Genomic DNA, 24,030 nt, shown 5'->3' with positions numbered 1-24,030 from the left:
CTAAATCCCAAAAGAACACCTCTGGGACATTATGTTTTGGTCCATCCGATGCCGCCAGGTTGCACCTCAGACTGTCCAGGGGCTCATTGATACCCTGGTCCAGATCTGGGAGGAGATCCCCCAGGACACCATTCGATGTCTCATTAGCAGCATCCCCCGACATTGTCAAGCATGCATACAAGCACATGGGGGCCATAGATACTACCGAGTATGTTTTTGAGTTGCTGCAATGAAATTTCGGCAAAATGGACTAGACTGCTGCATCACGTTTTCACTTTGATTTTCGGGGTGTCTTTGAATTCAGCCCTCTGTAGGTTTATAATTTTCATTTCCATCAAACGATGTGGTATCCTTTCGTTCCTAACAGAATACCCAGTCCATATCAGTATAGATGTTCAGCATGATTTTCTTTTTCCCCATTGAGATCTGATGATGTATTTTCAAAGTGTTCCTTTAAATTTTTTTCAGCAGTTTATTACAGTACAGTACTAGGTCAAAACACCAAAAGCAGACTGTTTCTGTAAAATTATAGTCTTTATTTTTTCTCTCTTTTCCATGTAGCCCCTCAATTCTAGGATGGCAAAAATCAATCCATGTTGGTAAAGTAGCTTCTATAAAAGGATGTGAAAATTGCTTGTTAACAAGTACAGTAAGTCTGTTTCAAAAAGTAGTAAAACCAAATTATGAAAGCCATACACAAAATTATCTTTATATATAATACGCTACCATGGTTGTTCATTTGTCTGTCCAGGATTTTAAATCACCTGTAGCTCGCAAACCATTTGAAGTATTGACCTGAAAATTTGGCAGACATACTACGTGACATCTAATATCCGCTTTTGGGATGATAATTGACCTCCAAGGTTATTCCTCTTTTTACTTTATTGTAGAATCAACTCTCTGCAGCATCCAGTAGGGCGGCCGTGTGGCACATGCGTACAGGTGCCATTCTCATTCCCTACCACCTTCGCCATCACTTCCCCTACCACTTCATATCTTAAATCATTCTTGAGGCAGATTGAAGACTTAATTGCCAGCTTAAGTGAAAAATTAAGGAAAACGTACTAAGTAATTGCAAAACAAACACTGACTTTATCAGTTTTAACGCAAAAAGATGCCGACAAAAGAAGAAAAGAAGCGGGCTGCTAGGGTGGAGAGAAGAAGAGCTACTCAGGAAGCAACAAGTGCATCAACCGCTGAGGAAACAAATGCCAAACATACAGAGAAAGAGTATGAAAACTATGAATGCTCAAGTTAAGTGTATTCACTGCACGTTATCGTGCCATGCACTGTTACTGGTATTAAATAAACCAAAACATTGTCATTGTTTTACTTAGCAAGGTACAATTCTTGAACTTTAATGTAAAGTGTGTAACTATAGTTATATTGTTTTGCCAAATATTTTGAGATCACTAGAACATTACTCTGCATACAATTACAAACATGTAAAGTTAACTGTATTGAAATGCATTAGTGTCTAATAAATATGGTATTTTAAAAATATACCTTTTACTTTTTGATGCTGATTAGATTGGGGGTTCAGTAGAGCAGTCTTCCATTTACAATTTTCATGCTTTCACACAAATGTCCTTTGGAGGGTCTAAATTTGTCCTACAATCTGAAGACATGATTTTTAGGCTGATTGCTGCTAGCTCTAAATATCTTAATTTGAGTTAAACATTAAGGAAGGGATGGATGGACATAATTGTATTAAGCATTTTCAAAAAATAAATCTTTCTTATAAACATATCAAGCACCTGAGTATTTAGTCTATGTACCAGCTCTCCTGCTTAGAAAGGTCTAAAGCAATGCCCCATTGACCCTTTAAAAGTCTTTAGTTGGTTTGCCCCAACTCAATGTCTCAACCAAACATACTTGCCATGAGCTATTGTTTCATTCACCACTGAAGCCGTTGCCATCTTGGCCTTCTCGTGCCTCTTGTTTAAATCCAAAGTCTCTACTGCTAACATGGCATGTATAGTCTTTTTAACATAATAGCTTCCTTCACCATTACTGTCCATTAAGTACTCCTAGTGTTATGACAATTGCAGGCACCAAACACATTTCAGTCACAACTCCTTATGGCCACCCCCTCCACCAAGGTCCTTAAAGCAGTCCATTAAGACTCCATGTTTCCAACACACAACCCCCATAAGATGCAGTGACAGAGTTGATTATGGAACTCATCTTGGGGTCTGTTAAGTGTTCCAAAAACACCCATACCATTTATTTGAGTCAGTTAAATGCAAAATAATGATCAGTTAGAGGTTCAGCCCCACCCTTGAATTAACCAACACATATTATCTTAAGTCTCAGGATGTAACTACAAAGTTAATTGGACCTTAGGTGCTCGGATATCAGGCATATTTATAAGTAGTGGCATTTCTGCATTAAGGGCAAGTGTGCCACAGCCCCAACAGATGGTATGCAAAATAAGCAAAAAAGCTCCTTTCAGTAATTTTACTTAATATTAAAATGTTTACAACAACTGTCTTCTTAAGCAAATATATTTGTATAAATGTTTCTGTCATACACTCAGTGTAATTACTTAAATGAAAGCCTGTTCATAGCTAGGGATGGATCAATTGGCCCAGCAGTGTTCTTTAAACCCTTGGTTTTAAGAGCATGTACAACCTTAACTTTCCAGTTTAGAGATTAGGCTTGAAAGTCTTTCCTATATTAAAATAAGTAAAGCGCCCCTTACAGTTCAAGCGTTTTACCAATCATGCCATTTAGCAGTACAGCATATACCAGTGAAAATGCATGAAAGTCTAGTACCATTTGCTCCCTTAAAACATATCCACAGTAATGTCAGGAATACATCATTCAAGACATTACGCTGTGTCTCAATTTTTATCCAGCACCGAAGGTGACTGCACTAAATTTGAAAAAGCCACCAGCTTACATGTGCTCTTTCAATTTCAAGGAAAAGATGCTACTATAAAGAAGCTTGGAATTCTGGTGCAGAAAGAACAGGCATATATGTAAAAAACAGTATTTTCTCAATTGTTTGCTGTCAAACGCTTGGTCAAATATAGTTAGCATTGTTACTGGATGAGCGGTTTAAGTTATACAGTATGTGTGTAGCCTGTGTGTTCTCTCCAGGTTATTAAGACCTGTGATTTTTTATTTAGCTTCAAAGATGTTGAGTTTTAAACTTAAGGCAATTCTGCTTCAATTTAGGCAGTTCATAGCCAATGTATTTTCCTAACCAGCAGGTACCACAATAATATGATGCCAATTAAGACAGACTATGCATCACTGTATACAAAAATTCTGGTATGTTGTCACCAGAATTATCATGCCAATTTAGCTGCTTGTGAGCAACTTCATTTTTGAAGAAGTAGTTTATTTGGGCAATCCTTGACTAGAACATAATATTCAATAACAATTCACTACCCGGATTCAGATCTAGCAGATCTTTTCTCCAAAGTATGACATTCTAGGTAATTCTGCCCTTACCCACATAAGGGATTAAGTCTCCCTTAAGAACTACTAGGTCAAAAGGCAGTATACCTTTAAGCACCGCCAGCAATCAACTCTAAAAATGTTGAATATTCTAAATACTTCTTAAGCACATCAATAAAACAGCCAAAGTTTTCCTGGTGCAAACATAACTGTATAGCATCCAGGAGTAGGATCGTCAGCAAGTATGCTCACACTCATCCAGAACCTATTCCCTGAAACAATTTCAGAGAAGCATACAGGCCAACGTTATTCTAGAAGACTTGTTCTAATGCTAATGAGTTTACATGCAAGAAAAACTATATCCAACCAAATGCTTTAAAACTTTAGGATCTCTGAATCTGTTTCTGCCAGAAAAGTGATACTTCAATGTCCCTAGATCCAATCTTCTTGAAATAGTTTAAATGAATCTGCCCTGCTCATGCCCATCACACATTTACTACCCTTTGCCTCTGGGTGGTGAGCTCACATAGTGTATCTCTTTGGGTTGAACCCTGTATATGTATGTGAGAAGATTATAGTCAGCAAACACAACCTCCAGGCTTGAGACCAGTAGAATATTTTGACATTTTGTGTTTTAGGCACTGTTCTCTTTGTTCTCATTTAAACTAATAGATGACACAATCTGTGGATGGGTCTTTGTCTGGGCACGCTTCTAAGTCAAATATTCCAAGGGTGACGGTGCCTGGCTCTGTGCAAAACAGATTTAAGTCATGCTAGAGTTTGCATTCTCTCTTCCTAGATGGGGAACATACTACACAGAGCTAACAAGTTGCATAAGCTTAGGAATGTATCACCAACTGCATGATTATGCATTTCATCGTACAAATTAGCAGCGTCAAAGCCAGCTGCAGGGGAGCCTGTAAAAGCAGGAAAGCATGCCAATGTCATAGAATTCCAACTTGTGCAGCAATAGCGTGCGGTTCTTTTAAGGATAGTGAGATACTTAAAAGATTGATTTTAATAGCAAAAATCAATTGGCACTTGGTGTTAAAAAGTACTGTAGTGGTTTGTTGCTACTTTGGTGTCAGAAACAGGAGGAAGAAAAGTTTCATGTTACTTCCGTCTTTGGAAGGAGCATAAGTGATGAATATGTTATTCACCATTTCAGTGCCCATTCAAGCAGATTTATAGCATATAACATACTATAATAAATACTAGCATTTAAGGAACTTACAGATCATGTATCGGGAATTTTCGGAAAATATTAAGAAACAAAAATAATGGACATGTTTGAAAGAAAAGTGAATTAAGTTCCTAACTATGACATATACAAAACCTTACAATACTTAGTAAGGAGAGCAAATTAAAGTAAACACTGAACCCAGTGGATTAATTATTAACAGATGAAATTTTATATTAAGAAAAAAAAAAACATTAATGATCTGATGATTCACATCAGAAATACATTTAATGCATCATAAGACATCACACATTAAAACTGTGATCATTTTTAAATGTCACAAAAATTAAAAAACTTTAATAGAATTGAACTATTCAAAATTAATCATTAGCGTTACCACACAACCACCTACTTGACATAGGGTAGAAGTGAACACCCCCGATTGAAAGAACACTCTGAAACTCAATCCTATTCAGCATCACAGTGGGCTACAACCTACCTTGGCAGTAATGAGCACATGATAGGAACCAACCCTTGACTAACTCTCACATCTGAATCAACACTAGCTACAGGACAAACAGAACTTTCAATCTCACTCTTATTTCACAAACAAACACAACTGTTCTCTTTTTGTTAAAAGCTGCACATTCCATCTTTTTTTTACACTAATTTGGAAAATGAAAGTATCTATTTTCTTATAGTATAAGAAGTAAACACCCGTTTCTTGCAAGAAGTCTTGCATAGCTTTAAATTGGGTAGCTCAATACAGTAAGTCATGTGACAGAATGTAAGAAGTAACAAGGGTTTTATTTTCAAGGAGCTCTTAAAATAAAAAAGAAAGAAAGCTTGTCAAAGTAGAAGAAGGAAAAATACAGCATAGAAGTTCAGTCTACTGTTTTGGAAGATTACAAAAAAATTGTTCTTTTGAGTAAAGAAAGAATGGCAGATTATTCATTCTCTTTAAAATAGAAAAGTACATATTTACAGTTGGCATTATCATATTGCACTTTGAGTAAATTACTCATGTAAATGCCAAAAATTTAAAGTGAGACTGCAGAACTAAATCATTAAAACCATAAACAAAAATTATGGATACTAGGCATTGTAATATGTTTAATAGAATCAATATATAAACTCTAATCACAGGAAAGACACCTCATACTGGTAGAGGGTTAATAGTAAAAACACAGTCAGGAATGTACTTTATCAAACTCATTAAAAAAAAAAAGGATTACCGATGGTAATATGCTGTAAGAAATAAACATGTTCTACAAATTGGAAACAGCCAAAGAAGTAAATCTGCCAGTTACTAACAAATGGGTACTTTGTAATTATTATTATTCTTTAACAATGACAATAACAAACTTTGCTATTTGAAGAAACAGTAAGGACTACATTTAACAACACACCCAAGTACACAGTAAATGAATAACAACAATTCCAACAAGTCACATGAATAAGTATTACCTTCCTATTTGCAATAAGACATATTAATCTACATATTTATATAAAATTCTTTTTGCTTTTGAAACGGAAATTACGTATGACCGCAGAACATATTATAATGCACTTGCGTTTGAAATGAAAATTACGTATGACCACAACAGTCAGGTTACACAGAGAAAGTAAGACAGAAGCAGATCGAGAAAGAAGGCTTGCAGGCTCGCTGATTAACGTATACGACAATCACAATTGACGGACTCGCAAACACCTGAACAACGTGCTGAACAGAATCGAATTCGACGGATGCAGTATTCACAGGCTACCACGTCACACAGGCATCAGGGTCTGTATATGGAGGGATTCAATTATAACATTGAAAAAGATTATTGCCTACATCCAAAAGTTACAATAGGAGAAATGGACATCATGTGTGAGTACTGCCAAGCAGAGGGTTAAATTTGAATCACTGTGGATGTGTTGCTCAGACGGTATTAACGCCGTTGCCTCATGAGAGCCACAAATTTTTCCCTTCCACTCAGTGAGTGAAGCGACTGGGTAATCTGCAAGTATAAAATATTTTAATGTTATTTACCTAAAGGTCAACTTTATTCTTCCAAAAAAAAAAAAAAAAAATAGAATGTTTCTTATTTAGTTATGTGTGGTAGGGTAGTGTTAAAGCCTAATGTTTTGACACAGCAATGCAAACTCACCATCAACAAAACTTCTCAAACTTTCTTTGGTTTACTGGAGAAATGCCAGGTTGCTTAATCTATTATGAACCAAACTGTGGATTATTATCAGGTATGCTACAAGGGTATTTCAAAAAGTAAAGGCACTTTCAACATTACACAGTAATTTTAATGGACAGATGCTGATTCAATACAATACATTGAAGATGGCTCATGAATAGCTCCAACATGCACAATGCTGCGTTCCATCATTATTCTAGTTGAAGCCAAGGTCAAATGAAAATGGACACTTTGATTCGTGGCTATACCTTTGTTGAACAATAATGAGATTCCTTTGCGCAGCGGAACTGAAACCTGCTAAAATTCACCAAAGGATGTTTGTGTACCCATCTTGAGTAAACTTTACAGTACCCCAAAACATCATGCACTATGGCAGGGGTGTCCAAATTACGGCCTGCGGGCCAACTGCGGCCCGTGGTCCATTTTTAATTGGCCCACAGCAAATTCCAAAAAAAATAATGAAATGAAATATGGCCCACACACGAAACCGTTTTTTAACTGTATTATACTTCTTAGGTTTAACACAAGGTGGAGCTGCATCTTCACAAACAAGCGCTTCCAAAGAACAATTTTGCTACGGGTAACCAAAAAATGGCAGAATCAAAGAAACGCACAATAGCAAGTGAGTGCAGAAGATTTCAGACACAGCAAAAAAAGGGCAAATGTGTCTGTTTGATTTGCAATGAAACCATTGCAGTGATGAAAGAGTATAATATGTGTCAACACTAAAAACCAAACATCCGACCTGCACATCCTACAAATGGTGCCGAGCAAGAACAGAAAGCTAAGCAAATGGCAGCTAATCTGCTAGCTCAACAACAGGATTTTTTTTCCATGCTAACAAAACACAAGAACATGCCACATTAGACCGTTATGAAGTAGCACAACTCACTGCCCATCACGGGAAACCTTTCTCAGATGGTGACTTCATAAAACGGCGCCTCACTAAAGTTGCAGGAATTACGTGCCCGGAGAAAATGAGGAAATTTAACAACATTAACTTGTCCAGAAACGCAGTTGTGTGGAGAATTGAAGATTTGGCAGCTAACTTAAAACATCAAGTGTCAGATAAAGCTTGTGCTTTTGATTTTCACTCGATTGCATGTGACTTTGTAATACAATAAATGAAAACCCATTAATGGAGAGTTGTGATGCTGTTTTCTTTAAGCATATTCAATTATAACGCATCATTTACCGATATTTGATTGATTTTACTGGCTTAATACACAGGAGGTGAGGAAATATACTGCAGCTCAACTCTAGCGGGAGGCCCAGACCTTCCTATATTTCTCTGTATGTGGCCCCAAGTGATAAAAGTTCGGACACCGCTGCACTATGGCATGTGCAGATCCATAGCGGATATCCAAACATACAGCAACAGGGAACAACGCAGTCCATTTGTGTTCTTTGATGAAGGCATTTGCCTTGTCGATGGGGGCTTGTGTGCAAGATATTGATGGTCAACCAGATTGATCTTAATCGGTTACACTTGTCCTTCCACCTTTAAACCATTTTACCCATTCATAAGCTTTTCATTCAATGTCATTTTCACTTTTGTATTGAGCCAACACATCTTGGTGAATTTTTACAGGTTTCACTCCAACCACCACCAAAGAAATCTCTTTCTCCAGCGTGTTTCTCAACAATGGTGCAATCCTGCAGCAAAGCACCCATGTTCTTTTGACTTTTAACTTTACCTAGACTTTAACTACATTAATAGCAGCGCACGGTCTGTGTTCAGACTACCCATAAGCCATAACAAACGTGTTGTATTGCATCAGCTTTTAGCCATTGCGGGTACTGCATAATTTAAAAAGTTGCCTTTTCTTTTTGATTTTTTCCCCCGGTATTATTAAATTATATTTTGAAAAGTGAAGTAGAATCGGTTTCCAATTGAATACCCATCAACCCCCTAATAATACCAATTAAACTGAATGTATCAACCACCACAATTCCTTTTAAACATGCTGAACACATATCTCACTTATAACTATTCCAACCTTCAGAAGACTAAATGAAAGAGAAAAAAAAAATACTGAATTAATTCATCGCAACTGTTTTATCTTGGAACTTTATTAATCATTTTTGGAATACTGAGCTACTTCTTTTAGGAGGTTTCACTAAACTCAAACTAGGTGACCAATTTTAGCATTACATTGATTGAGAAGTAATGAGCCAGACTGAACTCTCTCTGTAGAAAGAAAAACAGAACAGTTATTGTCCTGTCAATCAATTGTTTTTATTTTTTAGCTACAAAAATTAATTAAGAGCTGTGTAATGTTGTTGACCAATCACAAATCAAATCTTTGGTTTCTATCCTTGAGCTAATTATATCACCATTTACAAACAAAAGTCCGGCTGCACTTCCGGGTGTGGCGAAAATGCTGCCCAGACGGGCTCAGGAGTCCCAACTGCAGCACCCCCTGGTGGCGCCTGCAGGGCCTAACAGGGCTGCACCCAACTCCAATTCCCATGGAGCCCTGCGGGAAACTAAGGCACCGCTCCAACCCAGGGGGGCGGCCATCCAGCGTACAGGGAGCGGTACTGCACCGTCCAGGGCTGTTCCCTCTGAATATACAGTGAAGGGGCATCTCGGACGGGCATGGACCCCGGCCGTCCACCACAATGTATTTTTGTAATTTTTAAGCAAGTCAACAGCTAAAATTAAGATTATTTCACATACTTACTAGTTAAAGGAATTCAGATCCAAAGTAGGCTAAGGTTTACTACAATACCATCTGTCACACTTACTATAATAAATGTGTTAGATAATAAATGTTAATTTCTTAAAATTAAGCACAAAACACAAGGTATATACAATGTGATTTACTAAACAGTAATTGTCCCCTTTTTATGTTTCTTTTGTTGAAAATCACATTTTTTCTATAAAAGTATTATTGTTGTGTACCACTGAAATGCTCAGTATCTGTATTTTAACTATAGAAAAAAGTGATATTGTGGACCCTTATTGGAAATTAAATGGAAGCTCATCCAGAAGACAGAAACCAGGAAGCATTTCTTTGCACAATGAGTTTACTACCGAGGTAACTGCCAAGTAGGTTTATGCAATTCAAACAATAAGTCTGAAATTAGCTTCTTATAAATTCAATTTTAAAATAGTTAAAAATGTTAAATTTAAGGATTATGATATTAAAAGAAAACCTTTAGCTAGTTAAACTAAAGGCACAATAGACTAATGGATTAATTTTCATCTCAATGAGATGTTTTGTCTTTAATCAAATGTGGATGGGAAAAGTAATGTCAGTGGCTTACATTCTCTTAAATGAGCTCAGTCATAAAATATAAAATTCAAATGCACAGCAGGAGCAAACAAAGCAACAAAAAGCAGCACCTTGACAATTCGTTTCATACAGCCCTCCTCTCGAAGAGTTGTAGGTCTCCTACAGTTGCCAGTGAAATGCAATCACTGTCATGAATAATTCCACAGTGCAAAAGGATCACAGGAATACCAACACATTCTCATTTAAATGTGGAGTTCCCTGCATGACCAGAATGCAAAACTTCAAACCACTAAAAGCAGTTCACAACTTTCCTACGTAAAAGTATATTATCCAGAAAAGAGGAAGGAAATAACTGATTTAGATACCAAAACTTTACATGCAAAGTTATACACAAAAAAAAGACATAAAACAATATTTAACACACAGGGTTAAAAAAAAAAAAAAAAACACACAACACACACACACAACGACAAAAAAAAAACTAATCATACATTAAATGTACTTGGTGAAATTATCAGCTTTTCAGCCAGTCAAACAACCAAGGCCATCGCTTTTATGGATTTTAGCTACAACTTTTAAAAAGAGAAAATTCATGGAAGCATAAGTGCAGGAGTGAACACAAATGTGATAAAAAAAATCATAAACATATTCTACACTTTGCAGAGGCACCTAGTAAAGGTTGACAAAGTTATTAGATAAAGTATTGTATGGACACAGAACACTATAACATGTATAGTTCACGAAGTGTCACTACAGGACAGTGAGAAGAAAATAATCAACATTAACAAAATTACAACTTATAAATTATACACACACATAGTGTAACATAATTATACCATGTTAAATCAAACTAGATTTAATATTGTTTTAAGTGCTGAGACTAAGGAACTCTCTAATATTGCCATGTGGATCACTCCAGAGTATGTGAGCCTTTGTTCCCTTCAGTCGAAACATTTATTCTTGGTATTTTAACATGTGCATCTTGTAATCACAGAATTCTGCAATATTAATACTCTACAGAGTACACTATAATGAGAGGTTAAGTCATTTATTGTTTAATGTGTCACAAATTGGACTTTTAAAATCATCATTAAAGTCAGCCGGATGTCAATGTAGTGAATAAAGATTTGGAGTTACAAGTTTGTATTTTCTGCAACTTATCAGCACCCTTGCAGATATGTTTTAATTAAGTTTAGAATAGGATGTAAACAATTTATTATGACTTGACAGTAAAGCTTTACAGCAATCACTATTGCTTGATACTAATCAATGAACTAATTTCTAGAAATCTTCCATTTTTTCCTTGATACAAGTAAATGAACTACCTTTTTAAGCTCCTGCATGTTAATAATTAAAAAAAAAAAGTTGGTAGGTAGTTTAATGTTTACAAGCTGTCCCAACACAAGTATGACTGTGGTGATGTGCTTCAAGTGCTGGAATGATGTTCTGGCTACCTGCACATTGTGTGTCTAAATAGTATGAAACACAACAGAAAATGAATGGATAGTTTTATGCTACAGGTTTAAAAGTATTTTTTCCCCAAAAATTGAAGAAAGACAATCACAGTATACAGAACTGCAGTGTACTAAATCTAAAATTGGTGTAATATGTTGCAAATTTTACCATAGTTGTTCATAAGGATGTCAAAATGTTAATGAGAAAAAAAAAAAAAAAAACACCCAAGCTCACGTGTGCCTATAATATAAAATATATTGCTATTTCAAAGAATAGTTTGTATAGTGTGGAGAGAAATAATCAGCACCTTGTCTTTTCTCTATGAAAGTCTTTGAACTACCTTTTTGAGTGTGTATTTATATATAACAAAGTAGATACTCTTATTACTAGTTTGATCACCTGTCATTAGCAAGGGATGCTTATCAAAATTACTATATTATACAATCTAAATGACATTTTAAATAACACATATAAGGTGTTTCACGGTTAGTTTAAAAATAGGGCAGGTACTCAAAATTCTAAAAATTCAAGCCATGTAGCTCTTAAAGAATGTTCAACATAGGAGAACTGACAATGAGTTTGGAACTTTCCTGGGAGTGAGAAATTGACAGGATTCATTTCATGAATCTGTGAATGGGGAGAAAGACTGTAAACAGGCATGGACTGATTGACAATGCAAAACATACATAAGCAGATAAAAAGACTGAAGATGCAACCGTAATGGATCATTGGTTTTGACCACACACTCACAGTACTTCTGCAGCCTTCATTTGCAAATGAATGCACAAAATATAGGGAATGTTAACAATGACAGATTTTTTTTTTTTTGCGATTATGCAGAATTTTGCACCGGCAATTGGGTTTGGAAAATTTAGTTTCTCTCTCTCAAAGGTAAAGAAAACACACCATTATGTAGTTTGAGGAAAAATTAAAAAACAAATCATATTGAAATCAATATACATAGCAATTTAGTCCACTAGATATAATTCTTAACTATGTTGGGAAGAAAACATGCTATGTTTTTACTAAATTAAACACATTGTACATTAGTATGTATTTTTATAAACCCTCTCTTCTGATCCTAAGTAAAACATCCATCCATTCTTTGGACCCATTTTATCAAATACAGGTTGTAAGGAACTAAAGCATTTCCATGTTTAAAAAAAAAAAATACAAGCACACAAAGCAAACCTTGACCCTGTAAATACAATCAAAATGTACATAGATAGATAGATACTTTATTAATCCCAAGGGGAAATTCACATAATCTAGCAGCAGTATACTGATACAAAGAAACAATATTAAATTAAATAGTAATTAAAAATGAAAAAAATAAAAATAAAATTAATGTTAGCATTTACTCCCCCAGGTGGAATTGAAAAGTCGCATAGTGAGGGGGAGGAACGTTCTCCTCAGTCTGTCAGTGGAGCAAGACAGTGACAAAAGTCTGTCACTGAAGCTACTCCTCTGCCTGGAGATGACACTGTTAAGTGGATGCAGTGGATTATTCATGATTGACAGGAGTTTGCTTAGTGCCCATCGCTCTGCCACAGATGTTAAACTGTCCAACTTTACTCCCACAATAGAGCCTGCCTTCAAGTTTGTCCAGGCGTGAGGCGTCTTTCATCTTTATGCTGCCACCCCAGCACACCACTGCATAGAAAAGGGCACTCGCCACAACTGTCTGGTAGAACATCTGCAGCATCTTACTGCAGATGTTGAAGGATGCCAACCTTCTCAGAAAGTATAGTCTGCTCTGACCTTTCTTACATAGAGCATCAGTATTGGCAGTCCAGTCCAATTTGTCATCCAGCTGCACTCCCAGATATTTATAGGTCTGCACCCAGTCACACATTATTATTAAGTTGAATTAGTATTAGAAGAAGTAGTTTTTCTAATGGAAGCAACTTAAGTATAGTGTCAGCACTCTCGCAATATAAACAAAGGCTGAATAAATTGTGCCATATGCTACAATTCAATTACAGATGCATAGAAAGCCCCATGTAAATAGTTTATATTGCATTACTTGAACACAGTTATGGACATGCAGTCTTATGGAGAATACACATAAAACCATAAAGTCATCCAAAAAATTTCTCATGCTATACATTAATTATCTAAACATTCATTCAGTCTTCTACCATCTCTCTGGCGCACTAGCAGAAAAGCTGAAACCAAACTCATACTGGGCAAACATATGCATGCTCACTCTTTATGGGGAACGTTTACAGTTCCACAGCAACCTAACACACACATCATTAGAGCATCAGAGAAAAGCTGGAGCCAAATCAAGCAATATAAAGTGCATGTTACATACAGTATCATAATATGAAGGAAAGTATAAGCAGTACAGAACATTAAACTTCATAATAAGCCTGTAAGCATCTATAAATATATAAGCATTCACTTAAAAACCAATATTTCTTAGTGCACTCTCTGTTAAAGCCAAATGTTTCTAAATTATACGATTCTGATATCAGTTCTGCTGATTAAATATATTGACCAAAATACAGTATGTGGTTTTCATCTCTTTAACTACTATGACAAACACAAGATCACTTTTGCTATTGCTTAAGCCGTTAACCCATCTTCTGTAGCATCTGAAGTTTTCCATTTTGCTTATTTAAAAGGGCTGTTCCTTTAGAGGATTTTGATTTTATTCCACAGGTACATCCAAAGACAAACTAATTACATGCACCCAAATTGTTAATCCACAGAGGTGGCGCAGTGGTAGCACTACTGCCTCACAGTAAAGAGACCATGAGTTTGTGCTCCTGGTTCTCTTTAAGTAGTGAGAAAAGTGCTATATAAATGTAATTAATTTATTATTGTTATTCCTAATGACTCAAAAGTGAGTTTACCCTTGCCAGAGTCAATCCTTTACTAAATCAGGTTGGTGTCTGAGGACTAAACAAAACTATAATCAGGTCAGAAAAAAACAAAGTTTTCAAACAATTTGTATTGCAATAATATACTTCGGTCCCACTGGTACTCCAGTTTGGGATGTAATGAGACATTTTTTACCATTATTAAAACAAACAAAACTAAATTCCAATATTTACAAAAACAATGCTCTCTTTTTAGGGAAAAGCAACAGTCCTTTATATGGACAATTCCATTAACCAGGAACACATTTACTGCAATAAAAATGGCACCCTTTCCCCTTCTGTATGACTTTCCCATTATATGCTTTAGCCTCTTACAGCTCTACGACTAGATTAAACAGACTTATGTAATGGATGGATGGAAGTAAAAAAAAAAACACACACACACACACACCATTTATACTGGACCATTTACTAGTCATAGTATGGATGTTTATGAAAATCAGGGTCCCAGGAGCCACAGCCTAACCTCACAGTAATTGAATAAAAGTCAGGAAGAGAGCCTGGAAAAGGCACTGGGTACAGCTGACAGACTTGATTGATGCATTAAGAGTTAGGATCTTTAAGTCTATTTAAATATATTTGTATTGTTTACACACGCACATACATATAGACAGCACATATGTACGTACTGCATTGGGTTTCTTCTGTTTTAACTACGTTCCCGATTTCTAAATTTGCTCAGCATTCTTTATTTCCAACTGAAAGCACGCTATTAATGAATGACTTGAATTGATTTGGACCGTTTTACATTGTTTCTAGTAAAAAATACAATGCACAAAAACAATTTTTTTTTCCGAATACATGCCAAATTGTGCATTTTCATGTATAGGTCAACTTGACAACAATCTGCCACTTAACATGGTAAAGCTGTAAAACAAAACCAAGATTGCAGTTTCATGGGCTTTCTAGTTTTCGCTTACGAAAGGCCTCCGCCCCTGAGGAGCGGTACCATTCAAATGACCCGATTTTTATAGCTGGCATTCCTTCTTTGACTGTTTAGTTCATTTGAAAATTCTGCAGCTTTATAGTATACAAACTGAACATGTCTCTGTGTTATTCTACATATGCATACTGTACTTAAGTATTTCTTAATTACTACAATCCACTACTATAACAAATAAAATCTTAAAAATTAATTAACGTATAGCGCATTTAGAATTTCAAAAGTGCAGGCGGTTTTCTTGCAAAAGGCATATTATCTCAAGTAAGTCGACTTTTCCCTTAAACTGCTGACCAAACAGTAAATCCGGGGTCAGCAACAGTGCGACTTAGATTTCAGGTTTCATCAGGTCAGGTTTCTCTTTTGCACCACCATATTTGCACCGCTTAAATAGTATTATTGTTTTCTCAGATCATTTAATATAATGCTTGTTGAGAGTTAACAGACCACGAAAAATGTATGCAACTAAACTGCTATTCGCATTTATAATTCGTATCAAAACAAAAGTATAAAAAAAAGGTTTTCTGTTGTTACTTTCATTTCGTCATAGAAATAGCATGCATGCATGCACCACAAACAGGAGCATCATTATTGCAGAGTCTTCATTTTAAAACAAACATTTAGATACACAAATCATTTTAAAAGAAACTGCAATCCGGTTACTCACTCAGAATCAATCAGCTGATGGCAGTGACTCAGGGAACCATCCGACTTCCGCATTCTTAGACGATGAACTCTACTCCAACCAATCGTAAGGTAACGTGTGCATTCAGTAGCCAATAGAGATTAGTTATATGACGCTGTAGTCCCCTTAAGCCAATAAACAGGTAGCATATTTTCACCAGCTGGCCAATCAGCTTGCGACTCAGGGGAAGGCTCTCCCTTTGGTCTTGACTCGACCCACCCGAGCGTCTCACACCCACGCTCGCGGCCAATAAGAGTGGAATCAAGAGAAGTGCCAGAGAATGCCAGCAAAAACCTAAACCGCTGTGCATCAACTGAGAGAGGGCGCGTGTTTGGCACAAGAGCCAATGGAAAATCACAGCGCGGCAATCGCTAATGGCTGATCTTGCTGTGCGCCTACGTCAAATGACCAGAAGGCGACGCTAGCCGGCGCCGCGCGGTTCTGACTGTGTGAAGCACTAAATAAGGGAGACGTGCTGTAGTGCATGCTGGAAGTTCTCCGAGAGAATAAACACTCCCTTATTACACTTTGTGTAAGTTGCATCTGTGTTCAACTTATCAAGACTAGCAAATTAATTTATTAGTTCGATGTTTTGCTTGGTATCTATGAATATTTAAAATGCGCTTTATGTTGTTATTCCAGCATTTTCGTACTGAAATGAACCTGGTTTAATGCCCATATTATGATCTTAAACAATATACTTAATTTGCCTGAAACCCAATTGTAAGAACTGATATGTAAAATACGTACTACAGTCAGCGCCCTTTGCGGATCACATTGTAAAAGTAAATGAACAAATTTCATTTTACAGGAAGGTGCAATGCATGGCAAATTACAATGAAACACTGTTTGATGTTTCCATGCAAGTAAAATATACAAGGACTGATGGCCAGTTAAAGGATACAATTTTATCAAAATGTGACGAGTAAGGCTGGAACATAAACATGACTTAAGAGCGGTTATTGCTGAAGCTTCACAGTCAGGGAGACATTTTCAAAGATTATTAGCTTCAAAACTAACGGAGTCTTCAGTAAAACCTGCATACGGTTACGAACAGTGAAAAGGTCGGCATGAAAAAATATCAGTTCTCTGGCAATTGAAATTTGGACACACAACAGTCTCAACATGTTTAGGATTTACTAGCAGACGTTAGTGTAACAGAAAATCGAGTAAGTAGCTGGAGTAATTGTGACAGTTGAGTTTTGATGTGCTTATTATATTTGGGACCTGCTGTAATCTGTTAACTTCTGCAAAATGAAATACAGTAATCTACATAAGGCAAGTGGATTTTTATAAAAAAAAATGAAATATGCATGTTTAGTTTAAATAAAAGACATCTAGCCTTAACTAAAGGACCAGTGACACAAAAATTACAAAACAGGTGACCCTGGACTAACACGGAAAGTAAAGTTCACAGAAGAAACTATTAATTGACAAACCCAAAAAAAAACACCTAAACTCCAGATTCTCTTACAATTACAAAAGGGGAATAGCAAAGCCAAAGGTGCCTTTAGACCTAATAATATTCACCATCGGCACTAACTTGTTATAAACATTTTGGAGAGTGATAAAAATCATAGGCTGTTACCCCACAATAAACAATAATTCAATTTGGTTTCATTTTTACTTAGTAAAAACTTTACTTAGTACTTACCATTTGTGACTGAGAAAGTTTTTAAATCTAATGTTTTCACACAGAATAGAGAGAAAATGTTTATGATAAAAGCCAATTGTGACCAGTGCTGTTGAACAAAAATACTGTGGAAATGTTACACATTTTGGATAATCCACATATCAGTTATTCAATTGTTTGTTCAAAACGTGCAAAATGTATTTTTTTTTTTGCTAAAATATCGTTAAACCTGAAAATTGTAAAAGCAGTGCTGAACAATGGCTAACCCTGTGTTCTGAACCCCAAACGTCTTGCAAAAAAGACTGTTTTCCCTCAGAGATTAGTAAAGTATATCAAATCAAAAATAAAAAATATATATTTCTGGAATTCTCGGCGCACATCATAAACAGGACAACTATAGCCTCAAAGGACTGACTTTTTGAACTAAAGACAGGACTCTTGAGCAGTGAATTAGGGGGAGTGGTGGATATTTTGATACTTAAAAGGCATTCTAAACTATTTGGGACTTTTTTTTTAATTCATGTTCAGTATGTAGGGAATATTCATATTATTTGGAATAACAATAAGATTGATATAAATGCTTTTCTTGAAAATTGTATTTGCAGCACTTAATTTCTCCTAAAACAATAACAATCACAACTATAATAATAGTCATCCTCCAAATAGAGTAGTATAGAAGATATAGATGCAGCAAAATAAACTTAATGATCAACATGACAACATGAACATAACACTAAGCTTTAAATAAATTGCTAATGACTGGTTAAATTCAAAACTAAAATGTAATTATTAATGCAGTAAACCTTCATTAAAATGGCAAGTATTCTCCATTGTTCACTACCATTTATTTCTTGATTGATGACACTCCATACATTCACTCTTGGTTCATTAAAAAAGTTCTCTGTAGTCAGCTTCTTGTTTGACAAGCTTTCTGTGACCATGCATTCTTTGCATACACTGGCATGAATACAGTAACCATGAATCATGTATCAGTGTTTAAAGACAATTATTATGTTTACATTTCATCAATATATTGATTGTATTTGAGAGGTCTGTATATTTCAGGGTCCTTAATAAAATGTACATGTTTAGCATTTCCGTACAGCCTGCACACATCATCAGTGCTGTTACCCAGGGTCATCGGGTATTTCAGGTCTTTTGAACATCATACACCCTTGCCCAGGCAACCCAACTGGAGTTAATCAAACTCCAACTTGTGTCCAGGTAGCCTACATGCTCCACGGATCGCCCCTCTTAATCTAATAATGGCCTTCCTGTTGTGCAGCCCTGTAATCCCAAGAATGTTGAGGGCTTGGTATGAAGACAGGCCTGCAAAACCTCTACAGCCCACTTCAATGTGCTAACATTCATCCACAACTTCGAACTTGCCAACCAGCCCTTCATACTTGGCCTTCTTCCTCTCAAAGTCCTCTTCCATCCGATCTTCCCAGGGAACAGTTCATTCTAGCAGGACCACTTGTATTGTTGACTCTGTCATGATTTAGGCTGGAAATTAATTCTTTACCTTTAAGAGAAGCCGTATTGTGTATTATTGTCAGGGTCACAACCCTTGTTTCTAGGGGCAGAGTCTCTGGGCTTTTGACCTTGACTTAATCAGCAACTGACATAAAAGGTCAGATCTGCGGATAAATTCTTGCTTCCTTTTGATTTATTGTGTATTTAATTTAGTTTTGCCTAGTTTTTGACTCATTGCCTGTTTTTTTTTTTACTTTGATTTTGCTTCTTGTCTGGGTTTCAGTCACTATGGTTTATTTTGAATTTTAATTTCTTTTGCCTTTTGCCTGCTTCTCCTAGTTTACTCAGAAATTTATTTTCCTATTTTCCTGCTGAGTCAGGATTCCCAGACCACAGGACCAAATCTGTCCTGAAAGTAGTTATTGCGATGTTGCTTGGAAATTTTAGCTGGCTCCCTAAATCGATGTGAGCAGCCCACTTCAGGTGTTATGTTGTGGCCGTGGCTTCTCCCCTGCCTTAACAATTGGGATTGTTTGTTTGTTTGCTGAGATTTGCTTCTTGCTGTTGTTGATCCTTGACCAGATGGACTCTGCATCTGCCCTCAGTACCTGATCATGTCGCCAATGATATTGTCCTTTTCCCAGGGCCTTCGGATATCAGCTCAAAATGTGCTCCAGAAATCCCCTCTTCTGGCACACTGGGCATGCCGAGGTATCTGTCAGACCCCAGCAGCAAAGGTCTGTTGGGCCAGGAAGGACGTCATATATATCAGGAACTTAAACCAATATGGCTCAGATCTCTAGAGCTCTGATCAAGTAACCTTGCGAATGATCACAGTTAATGCCTTTCTTTGCCTTGTGCTTTATCGTATTGTGGTTTTAAGGTATTATCGAGCTCAGCTCATCCAGATATAAGTACTCCCATTAGAAATTTGTGTCATGTCCGTGCTTGAGCCTGGATGTTGGCCTGGTGGGCCTGCCACTTTCTCCCAGTCCAAGCATTGAAGTCAGGGCTGAGAGAAAATGGCAGGGCCACTAGGCCATCATCCAGGCTGAAGTTTAGGGTTTATCCAGCTTCTTCAGTAATATTATTATTTTCTGCCTCTGTTACCATAGGCTACTGGTTATACTGATAGTTCAAGTACAGAAGTAGTCTATACCTTCATATAGACTCATGCATCTATTGGTACTTTTCTTAAACATCGCTCTAAGAATGTCCTCCAGCTTTAGTAATGATTGTGCAATTGACTCAATGCCATCATTGTAGGCAGTATCTATGCCACAGAAGTCAAAACCAGAAAATATCAGTGCACCTAAAAAGCAACAATTGCATAGAGGACCAAAGGGAAGGTACCTAGTGTCCTTTTATTTCTCTCCGGTGACAGCACGTATATTAACTGCAACTCCAGAGGGTAATTGAATGTCTTGCCCCATTTGACTCTAAAATAGCTTTGGTATGGCCATTTAGATGTGGATTGAAAGCAGGAGAGAGAGAGAGAGAGAGATAAATGACAAGTAGACAGAAGGGCAAAAAAAAGAAAAAACAAAAAAACAAGCAGGAGTTAGCAAATTTCAGAATAGCCATCAGGACCAAATTACAAAACTAAAACAAAAGATAATCAGGAAACAAGGTCGTCACAGTAACTAGTACATGCCTCTAAATACATAGAAAACATTAAATATTTAAAGTAAATGTTCATGCCTAGATGATGATTACAGTGCACCATCTGTAAACAATATGGCCACGGCCATGCAGAGACATCCAGAAAATGATGCCCACCACCCAACAAATAGAACACAATATGGCATTGACAGAATAATGATAAAGAAACTAAAAATACATTTAAAAAAATCCAAAAATGAAACAGACAGAACCTAAAGGGGCTAAAACATAGGATTTATCACAAGTTTGAAAACAATAATGGTTAAAGGGAACAGGATTAAGTCCCAGGTAAGGCAATGACATGAAAGACCTGAGAGTCTGAAAAGTTTTACTAGTGAAGATGACTTCAACTGTTAAACTAAAACACAAACCAAATAGAGTCCTATAATTACTTTCCTATCAACTGCCTTTGCTTTCCCTCTGACTTAGGACACTATTTAATAACGTTTTTAGTTTTCCAAATTCTATGACTTTAACACTTGCAAATGCAGATTCACATTCAAGTATCGGCAAACAAGTTTCATTAGGATGTCCCATGCTAATTTTAGGAGGCTGTAAGTAGATGCACTGCTGGGTGGAGTCATGTCAAAATTAAGGTTCTTTATTTTGAGTTGATCAGTTCTTGGCTACAGAGGGACAAAACATGTTTTCAGTGTCACCTGTTCCTTTTTTCCCCTGTAATAAGGCGCTATATAGGCGCCCAACCCGACACAGATGGATACAGAAGCTTGTATAAAACCAATATAGACTTTTATTGTCTTCCCCGTGACCCACAGGCAATACAAAGTCCATAAGCACTTATCACAAGCACCAATAATCCATTTTACCACCACTCCTCCTCAAGCGTAGTCCTCCTCCTCTCGACCCTGGCTCCTCGAGTGGTGGTGGCTGGCCCTTTTTATAGCCCACCCGGAGGCGTTCCAGGTGTTTGACTACCTGGTCATAATTGTACTTCCGGGTGGGGCTGAAGATTCGACCAGCCAGGCTGTTGAAACCAGACAGCCCCCAGCAGCCACCCTGGGCCCCAACCAGGCTGTGGAAGACTCTGTCTCCCATGGAGCCATGCAGGAGGTTGGGGAACCACCGTTGCCCAGGGGTGCAGTCATCAAGCGTCCCGGGGGAGGTATTGGGCTGCCCATGGTTGCTCCTCCAGAACATAAGCAGCTGGGGCGTCCTGGCCGGGCAAGTGACCCAACCGTTCGTCACACCACCTATTTTGCCCCTGATGATAGTGGCAGAATGACCACACGCATTACACCATTATCAATAGTTTTTGTTTTTTCCTTCCAACAATTGGAATCTGTACCACTCATATTTGTTACACTGCTGCAGTACTTTGAAGCAGAGAATGTTGGGAGCTGATTTTTAAAGAAATGATGTATAATTTCACTGCACCAAAAATAGATATATAAATAAATAAATAAACCTACTTAAAACCCAGCCTGCTGGACAAGTTGTATGAAGAGTAACACTTTAATTATATTGTAATTTTAAGCCAGTTATTATTAAATTAAAAATAAAGTATCATTGAATATACATTGAAATCCAGTATTTTTTAATCTTGTTATCCTCTTCAGTTAAATTATGGATAAAAAGACTGATTTATTCTGAACCGATAAAATCGTTGCAGTTTTCATAGTCTAACCCTTATTTAGATTATCTTGATTGAAACATGGTGTTTTGTACCTGCAATTCAAACACCACAAATATATTTTGGAACAAACCACATGGAACCTGAGAGGTCTAGGAAAACATTTTTTATACGTTTTTTATGTGATATTTCGTACAGACAATAACAAAGATTTTTTTATGTTGGATCACAATGTTTATCCTTCTTTGGAAGCCATTTGCACATGTGGTACATTTGAATGAAGCAAGTTAATTTGATGCTAGGCTTCAGTAAATGGAGTAGCAGTTAAGATAAGTGGTAAACTGACAGAAGTTAACAAAACCTTGGGTTATTAAAAACTAGAAAATACAAAAAAACTTTTTCCAGTTAGCAAGTAACAGGATTACAACTTACAGGTTTTCTGCAGCTAAACAATGGAAGCTTCAGAAGTTGTAGCAACACAGTTTGTTCAAATACTGTTTTTATACAGACAGAGGGTTTGTAAGTAATGAGCCAAAGTTGGGACACCTGTAGGAATTTTTCGCATCAACTTTCAAGGCTTAATTAATAAACTGCCATTGATTAGCTGCAGAAAAGGTATAAGTTGTTAACCCATTACTTGTTCTCTGAGAAAAACTTTTTTTCTATAACTTTGAAAATTATATTTTTTTCAATTTTTTGTAACCTAAACTTTGTTTTTTAGCCTGTTGTAGTTCTAAAACATTTGACCAGTTGGATATATAACAGTGACACACTGACTATTATTAATCCTCACTGCTGCGATAGTGTGGTCTAGTTGGCCCAACTCAATGAGTAAACACTGTGATTCTAATTGGAATAAGTGGAATGAAAATGGTGACGATAATAAATCAATGATAATGATAATTCAAAATGATGAGTAACTGCATAATATCCAAAAGTACTGTATATATTTTTTAGAAATTTGTATATAAAAGGTCCCAAGTAAGTCTCAGAAAGTGTTTCACTTTTTGTCACCCAACAGTCAAATCTCTCCTTCATACAAATGAGGTCCCTCATGTTCTAACATTTGGTGCTTCCATAACTGATAGAATTTCAGATAACAAATACCACTACGTCACATCTGTGCTTTTTCTAACATCTGTGTTTTTTCTAATGGCCAATTTAAATGTTTATACTGTACTTCAACTGAATTTTAAATGTTCTGCAGCCTATGACAGGAGCCCTCATTCCTGTTCACAGTTTTATGCTTCTTGCTTACTTAGCAGTTCTCACACACAAACGGCATTGTTTCTTGTATCAACTGTGGACTGCTTATCTGCTGTGTTTCCTAAAAATATTTGTGGAATTTAAATGTAAGTGAAATACCACATGTTGTAAACACTAGATTCTGATGCCTCCATGCCCTTCCATTACAAGGAATGTGTACAGTATTAGGTTAATTCATTAATGAATCAGTCAAATAACTAATTATTTTGTATCAGATCAGTAATAGGGTAGCTAATTATGTAATGCTTAATTAACCAATTAGATGAAATCATTCAAACAATTTCTTTCTTGGTTATTTGAGAGAATGTTTCATAATTTTACAGTCTTCAGATAAATAATATTTTAAAGCACATATTTTTCTTACTTAATTAAAGGGTTTTACTGTGACCAGGCCTTCTATAGAATACCTGAT

At 36.5% G+C, this 24,030-nt stretch overlaps 1 protein-coding gene across 1 annotated transcript in view; it reads right to left on the bottom strand.

Annotated features, from left to right (window-relative positions):
* mtmr4 (myotubularin related protein 4) overlaps nt 1–16,126 on the bottom strand; it is a 226,069-nt gene extending 209,943 nt beyond the window's left edge. Inside the window, exon 1 of the mRNA XM_039756820.1 lies at nt 15,973–16,126. The gene's annotated coding sequence lies outside the window, so the exon portion shown is untranslated. The remainder of the gene's footprint in view (nt 1–15,972) is intronic.
* Between the last annotated feature and the right edge of the window lie 7,904 nt (nt 16,127–24,030).

The sequence above is a fragment of the Polypterus senegalus genome, chromosome 6, assembly GCF_016835505.1.
Source record: "Polypterus senegalus isolate Bchr_013 chromosome 6, ASM1683550v1, whole genome shotgun sequence".
Taxonomy (NCBI): domain Eukaryota; kingdom Metazoa; phylum Chordata; class Cladistia; order Polypteriformes; family Polypteridae; genus Polypterus; species Polypterus senegalus.
The sequence above is the reverse complement of the archived record's forward strand: the minus strand, read 5'-3'. Positions and strand labels throughout refer to the sequence as shown.